Source organism: Triticum urartu, chromosome 4 (assembly GCF_003073215.2).
Source record: "Triticum urartu cultivar G1812 chromosome 4, Tu2.1, whole genome shotgun sequence".
Lineage (NCBI taxonomy): Eukaryota > Viridiplantae > Streptophyta > Magnoliopsida > Poales > Poaceae > Triticum > Triticum urartu.
The window spans coordinates 343,178,033-343,195,920 of record NC_053025.1 but is presented as its reverse complement, the minus strand read 5'-3'; positions in this window follow the sequence as shown (position 1 = coordinate 343,195,920).

The following is a 17,888-nucleotide window of genomic DNA, read 5'->3' as shown; positions in this document are numbered from 1 at the left end:
TTTCCTGTAAACACCACCATCGCTTAACCGCTACCAATTCCGACAATTTGGTCATGTTTTGCGTTGAGAATTTGAGTTTCGGTTCCGTGTCCTATTGTGTTTCGGCTATTTAGGTACGGTTTGACATCAACATCACCGCAGCTCATCTTCGCCGTGGACACATCATCAACAACGATCACTCCACCATTTTGACACCGTCATCCATTCTCGCTTACAAACAACCAACCTCATCTTGGTATCGTGATATCCCATCATTATACATTCTTGCCATTACATAGATAACCACCATAGCTCAATTTTGCGTATCTTCCCCATCGAATACTTAGTGCACATTAGTGGTCAAACTTCACATTGCATACTTATCATATCATCATGGTATATATCCTGGTATCATCTTTCGTGTCACAAAGTTGTCATCGCATACACAATTGCTATCTTGGTTCGTGAAGTTTTGCATGATAAAGAGCTCAAAAGATAAAGAGACAAACAAGCTTTTAAGCAAAAGGTAAAGATAAGCAAAGAGCTTTTAAGCAAGAACCATAGCATCATACTACATTAAGATTGTCATACTAGAACATCTTGGATCATATCATCCGAATACCATACATAGAGCATACGGGATAGAAGTCGTTGCATTTTTTCTTAGTAGGTTGTGCATAAGTCTTCATATCCGCCTATTGTGCAATCATGCTAGCATCTAGCTAGTGTTGTGCAACAAGAGCATTTTCCGTGGATTCCACATTTTGGCTCATCCCTTGGTTGCATGAACCCACTTATCTCTTTGCATGTGTGTTTCCGTGTACCTCATTTTGCTATTGGTCTACTTGTTGCATTTGCGAATCTTCTCCAACATTATTGAAGCTCACGAACAATTGCATCAAATTTTGTGCCACCATCCTAACCGAGCTACACTATAAGCTTTTACTTGTGTAGGTGTGAGGAACCGACAAGAATTGGTACCAATTGTGCTATTTCCTTGTTCCACATCTGAGTGATCATTGATCCTTCTTCAACATCGGTCAATGTACATTCGGTATAAGTCCTTCTCTTTCTCCCACTCGCATATTTGCTTCAAATGATGGATAGGCCAAGTAATTCTACCAACCCACTTTTCATTGAGCAAGACAACGACAACGACATGTCCTCATATGTCACGAAGAGCCACCTCTTTGGTGCACAACGAGCTTTGCACCAAGAGCAACAAGCAATGAACGAGCGCATCCACAACCTTGACACCGACTTGCGACTCTCCGAGCAACGTACAAGAGACTACTCAATCATCCTATTAAGAAGATCGCCGACTTCCAACCATACTCGAACCTCATCGAGCTAGTGCATCAAGCTACCAAGGCGGAACGTCAAGTGCAAGATGACTTCAAGTATGCCAAGTTCTCATCCAAGTCCTATGGCTTCTCCAGCACCCAAGCTTCAACAACTCCAACACGTTCTATCTCAACCAAGCCATCTACAAGCAACGGCGACAAGTCAAGTTACAAGAATACTTCGACAACATCAAGTCGTCCTCCTAAAACAAGCAACTTCAAGCAAAGAGCTTCATCATCATCTACCCCAACCGATGAGACCATCAAGACATGTTCCTTCAAATGCTTCACATGCGGAGGCCGAGGCCACAAGTACTTTGAGTGTACCAACTAGCGCACCATGATATTCAACGATAATGGTACATACGACTCCATGAGAGAACGATAAATGGAAGCACTTGAGCAAGTGGCCATGCACCGGCAAGTGAACGCAGATGAAGAGGATCAAGTCCTTTGTGAAGAAGATTCAAGCCCCGCTCTCATTGTCTCCAAGGTCTTGACTCTTCAACATCAATAAGAAGAAGACCGAAGATGCCATATCTTTCATACCAAGGCAGGCATCAATGGACGGTCTGTCAAGGTCATCATTGATGGAGGGAGTTTCCATAACTTGGAAAGCGAAGAACTAAGCTCCAATCTCCAATTGGCCAAGATGAAGCACCCAAATCCCTACAAAGTTCAATGGCTAAGCGACTCCAGCACTATCCAAGTCGAGCATAGAGTACAAGTTTCCTTCAAGATCGGAGCTTACGAAGACACTTTGGAGTGTGATGTCGTTCCAATGTCCGTTTGCCACCTTCTTCTTAGGCAACCATGGCAATTTGATCGAGGTGTCATCCACAACGGCCGAACGAATCAGTATATCTTCAAGATGAAAGGAAAGGAGTACGTACTTCGACCTATGTCTCCAAGCCAAGTGATCGCCGGCAAGCAAACCACCAATCGTGGAGAGAATAGTGAGAGAGCGAACCACCAAAAAGAGAGTCAGTGCCAAAAGTCCAAATTGAGTGCCTCCATGATGAGAGACAAGAAGAACTTAGTTCTATTCGCCACCAAATGTGAGATGAGAGTAGTGTGTGAGAACCCATAAAGTGTCATGCACTATGTCCTTTTGTGCAAGGACGAGGCACCAAAAGCTAACACCTCTCACAATCTTCCTTTAGTGTTATCTTCTCTATTGCAGGAATTCCAAGATGTTTTCCCCGACGAGCTACCTCTGGGTCTACCACCTCTACGAGGCATTGAACACCAAATCGACCTCATCCCCCGAGCACCCCTTCCTAACAAGGACCCCTACCGCATCAACCCCGAGGAAACTAAGGAGATCCAATGGCAAGTACAACAACTCATCAACGACGGCCATGTACGAGAAAGTTTGAGCCCTTGTGCCATCCTGGCAATCCTTGTCCCAAGAAAGATGGTACACATCGCATGTGTTCCGATTGTCGTCCTATCAATGCTATTACCGTGCGTTATTGTTACTCTATTCCACACCTATATGATATGCTTGATGAGCTTAGCGGAGCCACAATTTTCTCTAAAAGTGATCTTGAAAGTGGATACTATAAAATACGCATCCAAGAAGGTGATGAATGGACAACCGCGTTTAAGAACAAATTTGATTTATATGAATGGCTTGTTATGCCAATGGGTTTATTCGAAGCACCCGGTAGTTTTTTGCGACTTATGCATTTTGTTTTTCGGCCCTATGTTGGTGTATTTTTTGTGGTCTACTTTCACGATATTCTTATCTTTAGCAAATCTCTAAAATACCATGTCACCCACCTTCGAAGAGTGCTACAAACTCTTCGAAAAGAACACCTTTATGCTAATATGGACAAATGCCTTTTTGGTGTTGATAACCTTGTTTTCTTGGGTTTTGTTGTATCTTCTAAGGGTGTTCATGTAGATGAATCTAAGATCAATGCTATTAAAACTTGGCCCCAACCAACCAACTTATAACAAGTTTGTAGTTTCCTTGGTTTAGCCAGTTTCTACCGTAGATCTGTGAAGGATTTTAGCACCATTTCTTCTCCTTTACATGCTTTGAGTAAGAAGAATGCACCCTTTGTTTGGGGACCATCTCAAGATAGCGCATTCAATGAGTTTAAGAATTTGCTTACTCATGCTCCCGTGCTTGCATTACCAAACTTCGATAAACCCTTTGAAATTCATTGTGGTGCTAGTGGTAATGCCATAGTAGGTGTGTTAACGCAAGAGAAGCGCCCCATAGCTTACTTTAGTGAGAAACTTTCCGGAGCGCAACTCAATTACCCTATCTATGACAAAGAGCTATATGATTTAGTGCGAGTTCTGCATGAATGGGAATATTATCTTTGCCCTCATGAATTTGTCATCCATACCGACCATGAAACGCTCAAATACCTTAAGGGTCAAACTAAATTGAACAAGCATCATGCTAAATGGACCGAATTCATTGAGTCATTTCATTATGTCATCAAGTACATTAAAGGTAAGGAAAATGTTGTGGCGGACGCTCTATCCCGCATATGCATGCTTTTCACCAAACTTGAATTGAATATCATTAGTTTTGAGCACATAAAAGACTTGTATGTGCATGATCCTACTTTTGCTATTCCTTATGCCAAATGTTTAACGCATACATCTTGGGAATGCTATTACATCAAAGATGATTATCTTATGAGAGCTAACAAACAATGCATCCCCGAGTCTTCTCTTCATTTGTTGCTTTTGCAAGAATCGCATGGAGGAGGACTAATGGAACAGTTTGGACGCAACAAGACATTTGCTGTAACATCCCAATTTTCAATTTGGATGTTAATCATTAGGTCATCATTTGCATCCATGCACTTTGCATTTCTAATTTGTTTTGTTTGGACATTCTGATCCTAGAGACCTTAAGCAACTCAAGGACCATTTGAGAGAGTTGGAGGTTTTTCATAAAATCCATTTTTGAATTTTTCAAAATTAGTAAATTGGATCAAAGTGATTTTTATTTGAAATTATTTTTCCGATTATTTCAAAAATAAAAGAAATAATGAGAGAAGATAATATGACTTCTTCAAAACAGAGGAAATAATGGAAATTTAATTTTAAACAAAAATATATTTTATTTGAGTTTTATTCGAGTAAATTAGGGAAAATTGCATTTTTAAAAATTGCATTTTAGCATAGAAAAATGTTCATGTTGTCCTAAATATTAGTAGAGGACCGCGAAAATTCTTTTTGGGATTTTAGGGTTTTATTTATTTTATTTTTGGATATTTCCATTCGGCGAATTTATTTTAAAAAAACTTCGATCGACTGGTCCGAAGGCCCAGCCGGCCCACCCCAGCTGCCGCTGCCTTCCCCGCGCGGGAGTCCGCCTCGCTGCTGCCGCCGAGTCCGGACTGGACTCTTCTCCGCCACTGCCTCGCCCTTGCCCCCTCCCCAAGCCGCGACCCTCCTCCCTCTTTAATTACACGAGGCCAGCCAGTCTCTCTCCCCACCTGCCGACACCGCCGCCTGCCACCAGTGCCGCAGCCGCACAGCACCGCAGCCGCACACCGTCGTCTGCGCCACCGAAGCCGCCAGACGCCGCTGCCGCTGCTCGCCGGAGCAAGACGCCGTCGCTGCCGGTTTTTCCGGCCCAAATCACCGCGAGCCAGTATAAAACTAATGAGGACATCAATACCATTGTTACACCCACAGCCCCTGCTGCTATACATACTGGACCAATTACTAGAGCTCGTGCACGCCAATTAAATTATCAGGTACTTTCGTTTCTTGGTAACGATTCTAACGTTCATGAGAATATGATGCTGCCTAAATTGGATACAGTTGTTTTGCTTACAAATGAAGGGCCTGGCATGGATAAGAGGGATGAACACTGGAGCAAGACCAAGCATGGAGATGATGGCATGCGCAAGGGGATCAAGAATAGAGTTACAAGTGACGATTTCAGGACTTTGGAGCCACCATAAGGAGTGCATGAAGCCTTGGACGAAATATACAAGATGCCACATCATAAATTTCGTCCAGAGGCTATTCTGGGTGCTACGTCACCTTATTATTGGGCCAGGCCCATATATTTTCAAAATACTTAAGTATAGGCTGTTTTTAGAGTCCGTATGTGTGGGGAAACAAGAGTTAGGGTTGGTTTCGGACCCCTCCTCCAAGGGCCACGAAATTCTCCCCCTCTTCCTCCATATATACAGCCCTTAGGGCATCGTTTAGACTTTGGGTTTTGTTTAGATTAAAGTTCGCCATAGCTGCAACTTTGCGTAGTTCGTTTGTATTCAACGACCAGACAAAGGCGTCACAGAACCCCACCTTGATCAATAAAGCTTTCCTCTTATATTGGCAATATCCAGATTGCAATCTTAGTTTCTTGCTTGTTCTTTGTTTTCCTGCAGGAATAGACCTCTGTGGTCAGGTTGGTCATGCTCCGGCGTGGTCAATAACCTCTCGGAGTTGGTTTAGCGATTGCTAAGGCGCGACGTCCTCGCACGTTCGTAGTCGGATCGTCAAAGTCAGCTTCCACCAAAATGGTAGCCACCATCTCATCGAAAGACAAGACACCTTTGCCTTTATTAAGTGGTATCAGATTCCAGGTTGCTCGATGAGATTTTACAGTTTTTTTCGTAGTTTCGATTGAGTCTGTTCTTCATACCTATAGTCCACGAAAAAGCCAAAAAAAGAATTAGGGTTAGTTCATCCTATCCGAACCCATCTGAGCCTTTGCATAATCTTTTCTGTATTTGCTTTGTTGAATTTGCGGTTGCATAGTCGTGTCAAATTGCTGGTTTTAGCGTCTAGTCCTTTAGAGTTTCGAGTTCTGTTCATAGGTTCTCACGTCGCCACTGCCATATATCACCACTGCATCATCATCATCGCTGCTGTCGTATACCATCATCGCACCAACTTCATCGCCGCTGCCATATACCACCACTACATATTCACCGCCAATCTGAGTCCATATACGCCACCACCTATCCGCTGCCATCACGCCAATCCTAGTGCACCTGCAACATATATCCGCCTCCAGTCCGAGTTCCACCAGATTCATCACCGTCACCAGTCCGAGTTCCACCATATTCATCTCCGCAACCAGTCCGAGTCCAGTATTTGTTCCTTTATTTTCGATATCCAGATCACGCAATAGTACGAGTCGTGACCAAGTCGGACTCCCAACTTTCGTGCTACCCGCAGTAGAAAAATAGTTCCAAACTCAAAAAAAAACTAAGTCTGGAAAATTCTGGCTAGGCAGTTTTTAGACCATTTGTAGACTTTTTTGAAAAAAATTGTTGCGGAGCAAAAAAAAGAGGAACAAAGTGCAAAAAAAGTGAAAAAAAATCAGAGCGTGCTCCTCCCTTGTTTACGTGCAGCTCGTGATTTTGTTAGTGTTATAGGCTCATGTCTCTAGCACGGTCTAGCCTAGGACCAGCCCAGTACCGTCATTGAGCGTTTATTCAACTTTGCATCTCTGAATTGATTATTGTTGACCCTTTTTGCTACCATATTATAAGCCTTCCCAGCTCCACATACATCTACGTCGTGCATTTGAATCTCCCTGGTAATCGCTCTATCCAAGCTATGAGAGTTTTGACTACGACGGTTGCCGATCACCGCCTGCTGCTGGGTAAGAACTGGTAAGAATTTGAGATTTGCTTGACGGATTTCTGACACCCACCACAACCTCTTGTTAGTAGTCTGTAGGACCACATTCATGTGTGTTTCTATTGCTGCTAACCATGGCGGGGTCACAAGCCGACGAGACTGACTACGAGAACATGACGAATAAAGAGTTGCATGATAAATTTCAACAAATGATGAGTGGACAAGTGCAAGATGTGCTAAATAGATTTGAAGAGGCCATGGAGATGATAGATGGCATAGAGAAGATGTTCGAAACAAAGCTCGATAACAAATTTAATGAATTGCTCGCGCGTCTTCCACCACCACCACCGGCTGCACCAAACACACCTCTACAACAACAACAACAACGTCGCTTTTCAAATCAAGTGGGACGAGCACAACACGTTCCCATTGACCCTGGGCAAAATTCTGGTGCCGCTGTTGATGCTTCTGTAGCTCCTGCTGCTACTGCAGAGGTGGAGGACCATTACGAGGATGAGGTTGATCAAAACCAGAACTACATGCAACCACAAGCACCACAACCACCAGGTCGTCCACATGCAAATAATGGTAATGGTAGGGCTCTCCCTCAGGTACGAGATCATGACCATCTCCCTAAACTGAAATAGAATATTCCACCATTTAAGGGTAGATATGTTCCTGATATATATCTTACTTGGGAGTTAGAAACTAAACAACGATTTACATGTTTACAATATCCTGAGGAGAGACGTGTTCCTGCTACTGTTTGTGCTTTCACTAGCTTTGCATGTGTTTGGTGGTCTGAACATTGTAGATTATATCCTATTCTGGCTACTTGGGCTGCTTTGAAAACTACTATGCATACTCGTTGGGTTCCACCATATTATCAACGTGAATTACTTCAAAAATTACAGCGTTTAAGACAAGGAAAAAATTCTGTAGGAGAATATTATCAGGAATTACAAACTGGCATGATTAGATGTGGTATTGTTGAGGAGAACGAAGCTATGCTTGTATGTTTTATGGGTGGATTAAATAGAGAGATTCAGACCATTCTAGAGTATAAGGAATATAATAATATCACTCATTTATTCCATCTTGCTTGTAAAGCTGAACATGAAGCGTAGGATCGACAGGCATTGGCGCGAACTAATTTTTCTACAGGTCGACTATCGGTGTCAAAACCGGCGGATCTCGGGTAGGGGGTCCCGAACTGTGCGTCTAGGCGGATGGTAATAGGAGGCGGGGGACACGATGTTTACCCAGGTTCGGGCCCTCTTGACGGAGGTAATACCCTACGTCCTGCTTGCTTGTTCTTGATAATATGAGTAGTACAAGAGTTGATCTACCATGAGATCGAAGAGGCTAAACCCTAGAAGCTAGCCTATGGTATGATTGTTCTTAGTCCTAAGGACTAAACCCTGCGGTTTATATAGACACCGGAGGGGGCTAGGGTTACACAGAGTCAGTTACAAGGAAGGAGATCTACATATCTGTATTGCCAAGCTTGCCTTCCACGCCAAGGAGAGTCCCATCCGGACACTGGACAAAGTCTTCAATCTTGTATCTTCATAGTCCAACAGTCCAGCCAAAGGATATAATCTAGCTGTCCAGATACCCCCTAATCCAGGACTCCCTCAGTAGCCCCTGAACCAGGCTTCAATGATGATGAGTCCGGCGCGCAGATTGTCTTCGACATTGCAAGGCGGGTTCCTCCTCCAAATACTTCATAGAAGATTTTGAACACGAGGATCGTGTCTGGCTCTGCAAAACAAGTTCCACATACGACTATAGAGAGAATAATATTTTCACAGATCTAATCTGCCGACGCATTCCGCAGTGTGACATCACACCAGAGCCAAGTCACCATTCGAATCGTTTTTCACAACCAACCTTAGCGTGTTTCACGAGGCGGTTTCCTCGGCACGTCTTGCCGAAGCAAAGATCGTGTCCCCTTATTACGGGATTCCCATCAATATGGACATGGGTAACCCAACCGCGCCATCAATTACGGCGCTTGGGGGATAAGCGAGTTTTACCAGGCTGGTGGGGGTGCATAGTTCGTCCGCCCTTATAAAGGGATAAGGGTTCACCTTTTTCTACCCATGCCTTCTTCCTCGCTCATCCATTCTCGCACACTCGAGTTCCAGCACCCAACTCCACATCCTTCTCCTCAACCCTCTCCAAACATGTCCGGAGCAGGAGGTAAGTGGATGGTCTCCTTCATTACAGAGGGAGACATCAAAAAGCTGCGCAGGGCCGGATATTAGCCGCGGATATTGTGCACCGGCTGCCAGCCGTGGGGCAGATCGTCCCTACCCCGGAACCTTACGAAAGGGTGGTTTTCCTCACCCACTTCGTCCGCGGACTGGGGTTTCCGCTCCATCCATTCGTCCGCGGCCTTATGTTCTATTATGGGCTGGACTTCCATGATCTAGCTCTGAATTTCATCCTCAACATCTCGGCGTTCATAGTCGTGTGTGAGGCTTTCCTCCTCGTCCGGCCCCACTTTGGCCTGTGGCTGAAGACCTTCAATGGCAAACCGAAGGTAGTAGGCGGCCAACAAGCGGAATGCAGCGGAGCCATGTTGGGCAAAATGCCAAACGTTACATGGCTCGAGGGCTCCTATGTGGAGACCATAAAGGGGTGGAAATCGGGGTGGTTCTACATCACCGAGCCACACGACACCAACTGGGTGGCGGCCCCCGAGTTTCGATCCGGAATCCCCACGCGGCTCACTTCCTGGAAGGAGAAGGGCCTATCCTGGGGCTCATCGTTGGAGCTGGACGGACTCTAGAAGTGTATCCCGAACATGATAGGCAAGAAACTCAAGCTTGTCAACATAGTCCAGGTCATGCTCTTCCGCCGGATCCTCCCGTGTCAATGACGGGCTTTCAACTTATGGGAGTTCGACCCGGCCCAGCACCAGACTCTACGCGAGCTCTTCGACATGATGCATAAGGACGCCTAGAAGGTGCTGTTCAAGGGCGCCGAGGTCCCCCCTCCCCTTACCGAGGACCGCGGGCTATGCGCGATGCACCCTACGAATCCGGTAAGTTCTGTACACCTCATAGGGTATTTATTTTCCATAGTTTAACCATGTGCGGGGTCTGAGCTCCCATGCCTTTGACAGGACTGGGTGGAGACATCGGAGCAGATTGACTGTCCGGCCCCTCTGCCCGAAGACCCTGCAGACGCTCTCCTGACGGAGATGCGGACTCCGGCTCCTTATGAGGTGCCGGAGAAGAAGATCAAGAAGAAGGCCACGGGAACCCGAAAGAGTTCCCGGCGCCAGGTGGTATCGGACTCATCGTCCGATAACTCCGGGACGCACTCCTCCCGTGAAAACGAGGAGCAGAAAGATGACGGTTCTCCCCCTCCAGCCGGGGGAGACAGGAAAAGGAAGGCCGCCCCAACCGGGGAGGCCGGAGGGTCCAAGAAGGGAAGGACTCTCCTTCTGGACTGTTCCACCACCGCCGCCGACAGCGAAGACGAGTGGTTACTCAGGGCCAAGCCCCTGCCGAAGTCGTAAGTATTCGGATACCAGAGTAAATCAAAGCATACTTTTATTGCACTACTTCTCCTAACGTCGAATATGATCATGCAATCCGCCCCGAGCCCACATCGATGTATCCTCATCGGACGGTTCCTTGGACTCGTCGGATATGAATAGCGAGTCACTTCCAACCGCCTCCTCTCCTCGCCCTACAGACAATGTCGAGGTATTGCCTCAAGGGGCACTGAACCGAGGGGAGGTTGTTCTGGAGGCGCCTCAAGGCGACCTTCCGGACTCCAGGCGCAAAGGGAGCAAGACTCCCAAGGGCTCCAAGTTCGGCCCTCAGCCGAACACCGCGCCGGAACCTCCAGTGGTTCCGGACTCCGGCAGGCGGCCCCCTGCCAAGAGGGGCAAGCCGCCCGTGCCGGTGACCTCTGTCTATCCAGAGGCACCGGACAACCTGCTGGGAGCGCTTCACGGCGCTTCCATCAACGAAGAGCACCGCACTATTATGAGTGCGGTGATCAAGAAGGTTCAGTCCGCCAAGAGCGGACTGACTAAAGCCTGTGCCAGCCTTCTAACAGGCTTTGAGGTAAGTATTTAAAATATAGGAAAATATTACCACATAGACAGTAGCCCCTGATGCTCTGTTTGGTGTTCACAAAGAAAAGCCAAATAGAGGATCAAATAATATCTGCAGGAGTCTAATACAAGTATGTCTATATGCGTATGCAGGCTTCGCTGCTGACCTCTGCCGCACTGACTGCGGAGGTCACCGCACTGAAGCAGAACCTTGAGCGGTCCGAGAAAGAACTCGGCCTTGCCAAGAGGCAGCTCGAGGAGAACAAAGGTAAGTAATACCTTGTGTGTGTGTGTGTGTGTGTGTATAAGATGTGGTTGCAAAATGATAGGATCATCATGGATGTGCCAGGGGCCACGACTGAAGTGGTGACCCTGAAGAGAGCGCTATCCGAGGCCAAAAACAAAGCGGCCGAGGAGCACACCGAGCGGGAGAAACAAGAGGCACGGGTGCGCGAGGTGAAGCAAGAGCTCCAGGCTCTCATGAAGAAGCACGAGACTTTGGAGCTTGACTCGAAGACGCGAGAGTCCGAGCTTGCCGCGGCCCTCGAGAGTGCAAAGCATGCCAAGGCTTAAGCCCAAAAGGCCCTCCAGGAAATTAAGGCGATGAGGAAGATAGCGGCGGGTAAGGCATTCATTATGCAAAGCAAGCATGTGAAAGTAAATTACTTATTACTTACCCGAGTCGGGAGCTCTCCAGGAGCATTCGCAGATTTGCCCCGCAGCGTGTCGGATGCCGCAAAGTACAACCAGGCCGAGGAGGGAAGCTCGACGGAGAAGTTGTTCTGGTCTCAGTATACTCGGACCGAACACCCGATTCCTGTGAGCGACCAGCTGAAGCAACTGGTCGAGCTGCACAAGGCGGTCGAACAGGCCATGAGGGGCCTTATAGTCCGGATGTGGCCTGGAGACTCCCTTCCCAACAGCTACTTCGGCCTGGTGAGGCGGCTTGTGGATGCCTGTCCACGGCTGGAAGTCATGAAGCGGTCCGTCTGCATCGAAGGTGCACGATGGGCTTTTGCCCGTGTGAAGGTGCACTGGGCCAAGATGGACACCGAGAAGCTGGTGAAGGAGGGGCCGCCGCAGGGCAAGGAGCATCGCCACCCTGAAATGTATTATGAGGGTGTCCTGAAGGTTGCCCGTCTTGTGGTGGACGAGTGTGCGAAGGATGTAATTTTTAAATGAACTTGCTCGTGTGATCCTGTATTATGAAAACTTGTTCATGTGCGCTATGCAATGCTTGTTTGAATTTAAAATATTACCTTCTGTGCGGCTGTTTATCAAATCTAAGAGATGGCCAGTCATCGGCTTCTGCCCCCATGCCACGAGTGCTGGGGTGTTCGGGATAAACCTGAGCACTCTTTTCCACATTGTTGGGTCCTTCGAGGGAGGTGCTCAGCACAACGAACAAGGCAATCGGACTATAATGCTTTATCACTCTCACTTAGCCATAGAAGTCTACATTTGAAATTTTGGCGAAGACCCTAGTATTCGGAAAGCCAAATTCGGGGTGCTATACATGCCTAAGCCGGACAAAGCCGACTCCTCGCCCTAAGCGGCATAAGTCTTTAGGGACTCGAGACCTCTCGAACAGCGACCAGCTCTCGCCTTATCATGACAGTCGGTTTTAGCTTTCTCTACTGAGGTGCTAGCCCAGATGAACTGGGGCACAATCGTAGTAGTTCTCCCAGTGCTACCTTAGCCGATATAGCGGAACGTAAGGTACCAAAACATGGGAGCCGGGCAAACCCAACTATTGACCCAAGACATGATTCGGAGCTGATGCATATAATGCTATAAGTTCGGGGTGCCGCACTGTCGAAAGTGTTCGGACTTGTCACACCGTATTATGGGGTACGCTTAAGCCCCTGGCGTATTGGCCGTACCACAGTGTACAGGTGCTGAATGTCATGAATGAACATATATATAAAAAGGAATAGAGAATGCGATAATAGTCTAGTGCTAGGCATTGTTTATTCAAAAAGGTGCGTCGAAGCAGAATGATACAAGTAGTGCGATAAGCAACAAGTTGGACTATTTGACATGTCCCCTGCAAGGGCAAGCTGAGGAATGTTATTTAAAGAAGGTATTTCAGTCGTTATCAGAGACTACCTGGGAGTTCCATGGTGCGACGTAGCTTTCTGCCTCCTTGGTTGTTGTATCGTGTGTCCGGCAATCGTACTGTCGGACGGGGTTTCCAGGGAGTAAAGTCCTGAAAGAGAGAAAAAATAACAAAGAGGGAAGCCCCTAGTGCGGTTGAGCCGCATTTTCGGGCGTGCCTTAGTCATGCCCCCACCTATGCCCATGGTATTTTCAATGCGTAATTATGTACGCATGGCACAGATTTCGCTGTTTGGCTGGGACTGGGGTGGGGGCTGCATTGCTATGTGAGCTCGGAACGTGCCACGCGGTCTTGTTGCAGATTACTCCGGGCGCGCTTGACGGTGTCCGGTTGTTTAATCACCGAACTGGTGAATTGCCTGAAGAGGCTGCTTTGTGCTTCTGCTGCGAGGGCCGCAGTGTGCTCCTCCATGCGGAGAGAGCGCTCTGTGTTTCCATTGACTGTGATGACCCCCCGAGGTCCTGGCATCTTGAGCATGAGGTATGCATAATGTGGTACCGCATTGAATCTCACAAATGCGGTTCGCCCGAGCAGTGCATGATAGGCACTGCTTAACGGGACTAAATCGAAGATTAACTCCTCACTTTGGAAGTTATCCGGGGATCCGAAGACCACTTCCAGTGTGACTGAGCCTGTGCAATGGGCCTCTACACCTGGTATGACGCCTTTGAACGTCGTTTTTGTGGGTTTGATCCTTGAGGGGTCTATACCCATTTTGCGCACTATGTCCTGATAAAGCAGGTTCAGGATTCTGCCGCCGTCCATAAGGACTCGAGTGACGTGAAATCCGTCGATGATTGGGTCTAGGACCAGTGCGGCGAATCTGCCATGACGGATACTAGTGGGGTGGTCCCTACGACCGAAGGTGATCGGACAGGAGGACCATGGTTGAACTTTGGGGCGACTAGCTCCAACGCATATACGTCCCTTAGCGCACGCTTCCGCTCCCTCTTGGGGATGTGGGTTGCGTATATCATGTTCACCGTCCGCACTTGTGGGGGGAACCTCTTCTGTCCTCCGGTGTTCGGCGGCCGGGGCTCCTCCTCGTCATCGCTATGTAACCCCTTATCTTTGTTTTCGGAATTTAACATGCTGGCCTGCTTGACCACCCAACATTCCCTGTTGGTGTGGTTGGCTGGCTTGTCAGGGGTGTCGTGTATTTGACACGAGCGATCGAGTATACGGTCCAAACTGGACGGGCCTGGAGTGCTTCTTTTGAATGGCTTTTTCCGCTGACCGGGTTTAGAGCCTCTGAATCCGGCATTGACTATCGTATCCTCGGTATTGTCGCTGTTGATGCGGCGCTTGTGTTTGTTGCAACGTGACCTACCATTGCTATCCTTGGTATCCGAAGTACCATGGTTCTTTGATATGTTATTGCTTCGAGCCAGCCAGCTGTCCTCTCCCGCGCAAAAGCGGGTCATGAGTGTCGTGCGGACTGCCATAGATTTTGGCTTTTCTTGGCCAAGGTGCCGGGCAAGCCACTCGTCACGGATGTTGTGCTTAAAAGTTGCTAGGGCCTCTGTACCCGGACAGTCGACGATTTGATTTTTCTTTGTCAGGAACCGTGTCCAGAATTGCCTGGCCGATTCCTCTGGCTGCTGAATTGTGTGGCTCAAGTCATCGGCATCTGGTGGTCGCACATAAGTGCCCTGGAAGTTGTCGAGGAATGCGGCTTCCAGATCTTCCCAACATGCAATGGATTCTGCTGGCAGGCTGTTGAGCCAATGCCGAGCTGGTCCTTTGAGTTTGAGTGGGAGGTATTTGATGGCGTGTAGATCGTCACCGCGGGCCATGTGAATGTACAGGAGGAAGTCCTTCATCCATACCGCAGGATCTGTTGTACCGTCGTATGATTCGATATTTACGGGTTTGAAACCCTCTGGGATTTGGTGATCCATTACTTCGTCTGTGAAGCATAGGGGGTGTGCGGCGCCTCTGTACTGGGCTATATCGCGACGAAGCTCAAATGAGTCTTGTCCGCTGTGTTCGGCCCGGGCGGATTTACTTTTACTGTATCCGGCGTGACGGTTATCGTCTCGCATAGTGGCGCACCCTCGTGATCCGTAGATCGATCTTGCGTGTTTTGCTTTGTCCTCCAATACATCTCACAGGTCTAGCGTGTTTCCCCATGCCTTGACATTTTTATTTGAGTGGCGTCGGGGTGCGGGCTGAGCTTTTGGCTGAAATGCCTCTCTATCGCGGCCACGAGGTGGCCAATCAGTCGCGTCATACGCTGGAGATGTAGGTTTTAATGCTTCCTCCTCCAGTCGGGGTAGCAACCTACGCTTTGGGTAACTCTTGGAGGGGCGTTCGAGTTCATATTCATCGGCCACAAGGACTTCAGTCCATCTGTCAGCTAGCAAATCTTGATCAGCTCGAAGCTGCTGTTGCTTTTTCTTAAGGCTATTTGCCGTGGCTATAAGCCGGCGCTTGAAGCGCTCTTGCTCGACGGGATCCTCAGGCATGACAAATTCATCATCATTGAGGATTGCCTCGTCTTCGGAGGGAGGCATGTAATTATCATCCTCTGCCTCTCCATCTGCCGCTCTCTCGGGAGGGCTCCTGCTCTAAATCTTGCTAGAGGGGATTGTCGTCATCTTCGGCACTGTCTGGAGTGCTATTATCTCCTGTGCTAGTATCATCGCTTTAGCCTTGGCGAGACTTAGAGCGGCGTTGCTGACGTTGGCGCTTGGGTTTATTTTTGGAGGGGTCATCCTCCGCTATCCCATCGCCATTGCCTTCTTTGGGTGTGTCCACCATATATATATATCATATGATGAGGTGGCTGCCCAGGGGCCTATGGGCAGTGGTTCTTGTTCGTCTCCTGCATCGTCGTCCATACCGTCGATGTCTTCAGAGTCGAAGTCGAGCATGTCGGTCAAATTGTCGACAGTGGCTACTAAGTGGGTGGTGGGTGGGCGGCGAATATATTTGTCATCCGCATCCCAATCCTGCCGGACATAGTTCGGCCAGGACTCTCCTGACAAGGATAGAGACCTTAATGAGTTCAGTATGTCGCCGAAGGCGAGTGCTGAAAGATATCCGCGAAGGTGAACTCCATGATCGGCACCCAGTCGGATTCGATAGGCACGGGCGCAGGCGGTTCGGAGTCCGTGGCCAGGGAAGAATTCGGCAGTTTGGCGTCATGACTCTCATGAAGGGTAAGGTCGATACTCGGCTCGATCGCCGCTGAGATTGCGGCCACCGTGGTGGGGTCTATCCACCCATCCATGGATGGTGCAATTGGCTCCGAATTGAGGGTCGGAGCGGTTGCCGGTGCGGTCTCCTGAACACTGTCCGATGGTAGAGCTAAATCATGCTCATCGTGACCGTGCGACGCACTCGGCAAGGGCTCGAATCCGTCGAAGATCAAGTCTCCGCGGATTTCGGCCGTGTAGTTTAAGCTTCCAAACCTGACCTGGTGGCCGGGGGCGTAACTCTCGATCTGCTCCAGATGGCCAAGCGAGTTGGCCCGCAGTGCGAAGCCGCCGAATACGAAGATCTATCCGGGGAGAAAAGTCTCACCCTGGACTGCATTTCTATTGATGATCGAAGGAGCCATCAAGCCTAACGATGACGACACAGAGGAACTCTCAATGAAAGCACCAATGTCGGTGTCAAAACCGGCGGATCTCGGGTAGGGGGTCCCGAACTGTGCGTCTAGGCGGATGGTAACAGGAGGCGGGGGACACGATGTTTACCCAGGTTCGGGCCCTCTTGACGGATGTAATACCCTACGTCCTGCTTGGTTGTTCTTGATATTATGAGTAGTACAAGAGTTGATCTACCACGAGATCGAAGAGGCTAAACCCTAGAAGCTAGACTATGGTATGATTGTTCTTAGTCCTACGGACTAAACCCTCTGGTTTATATAGACACCGGAGGGGGCTAGGGTTACACAGAGTCGGTTACAACGAAGGAGATCTACATATCCATATTGCCAAGCTTGCCTTCCACGCCAAGGAGAGTCCCATCCGGACACGAGACGAAGTCTTCAATCTTGTATCTTCATAGTCCAACAGTCCGGCCAAAGGATATAATCTGGTTGTCCGGATACCCCCTAATCCAGGACTCCCTCACGAACTTCATCATGGACACCACGTGCATCGTCTACTTCCACTACACCAGCACCTTCATCAGGTGCCACCTCCAGCCGTGATTCAAGAAAGCAGGCACAACCACCACTATCTGCCAAGAGCACACCTGCCGGGCCTGCGCAGAGCCCTTCTTCTTCCATGGCATCAACAGGGGGCACAAGTGATATTATTTGTTGTAGTTGTAAGGGAAGAGGACATTTTGCGAGAGAATGCAAATCTCAGCGTGTGCTGATTGCTACTGAGGATGGTGAGTATGAGTCCGCTAGTGACTATGATGAGGAGACTTTGGCTCTTATTACACATGAAGAACACGGTGGAGATGATTATGATCATGAGACGAAATACATGGCTGCTGAAGATGCTGACCGGCATGAATGTTTAGTTGCTCAACGTGTTTTGAGTGTGCAGGTTACACAAGCTTAGCAAAATCAGAGGCATAATTTGTTCGATACAATGGGAGTTGTGAAGGAACGTTCTGTTCGCGTCATCATAGATGGAGGGAGCTGCAACAACTTGGCTAGCATGAATATGGTGGAGAAGCTATCTCTCACCACAAGACCACATCCACATCCTTACTTCATCCAATGGTTCAACAACAGTGGCAAGGTTTAGGTAACACGTATTGTTCGTGTGCATTTTAGTATTTCTACATATGATGATTATGTTGATTTTGATGTGGTACCTATGCA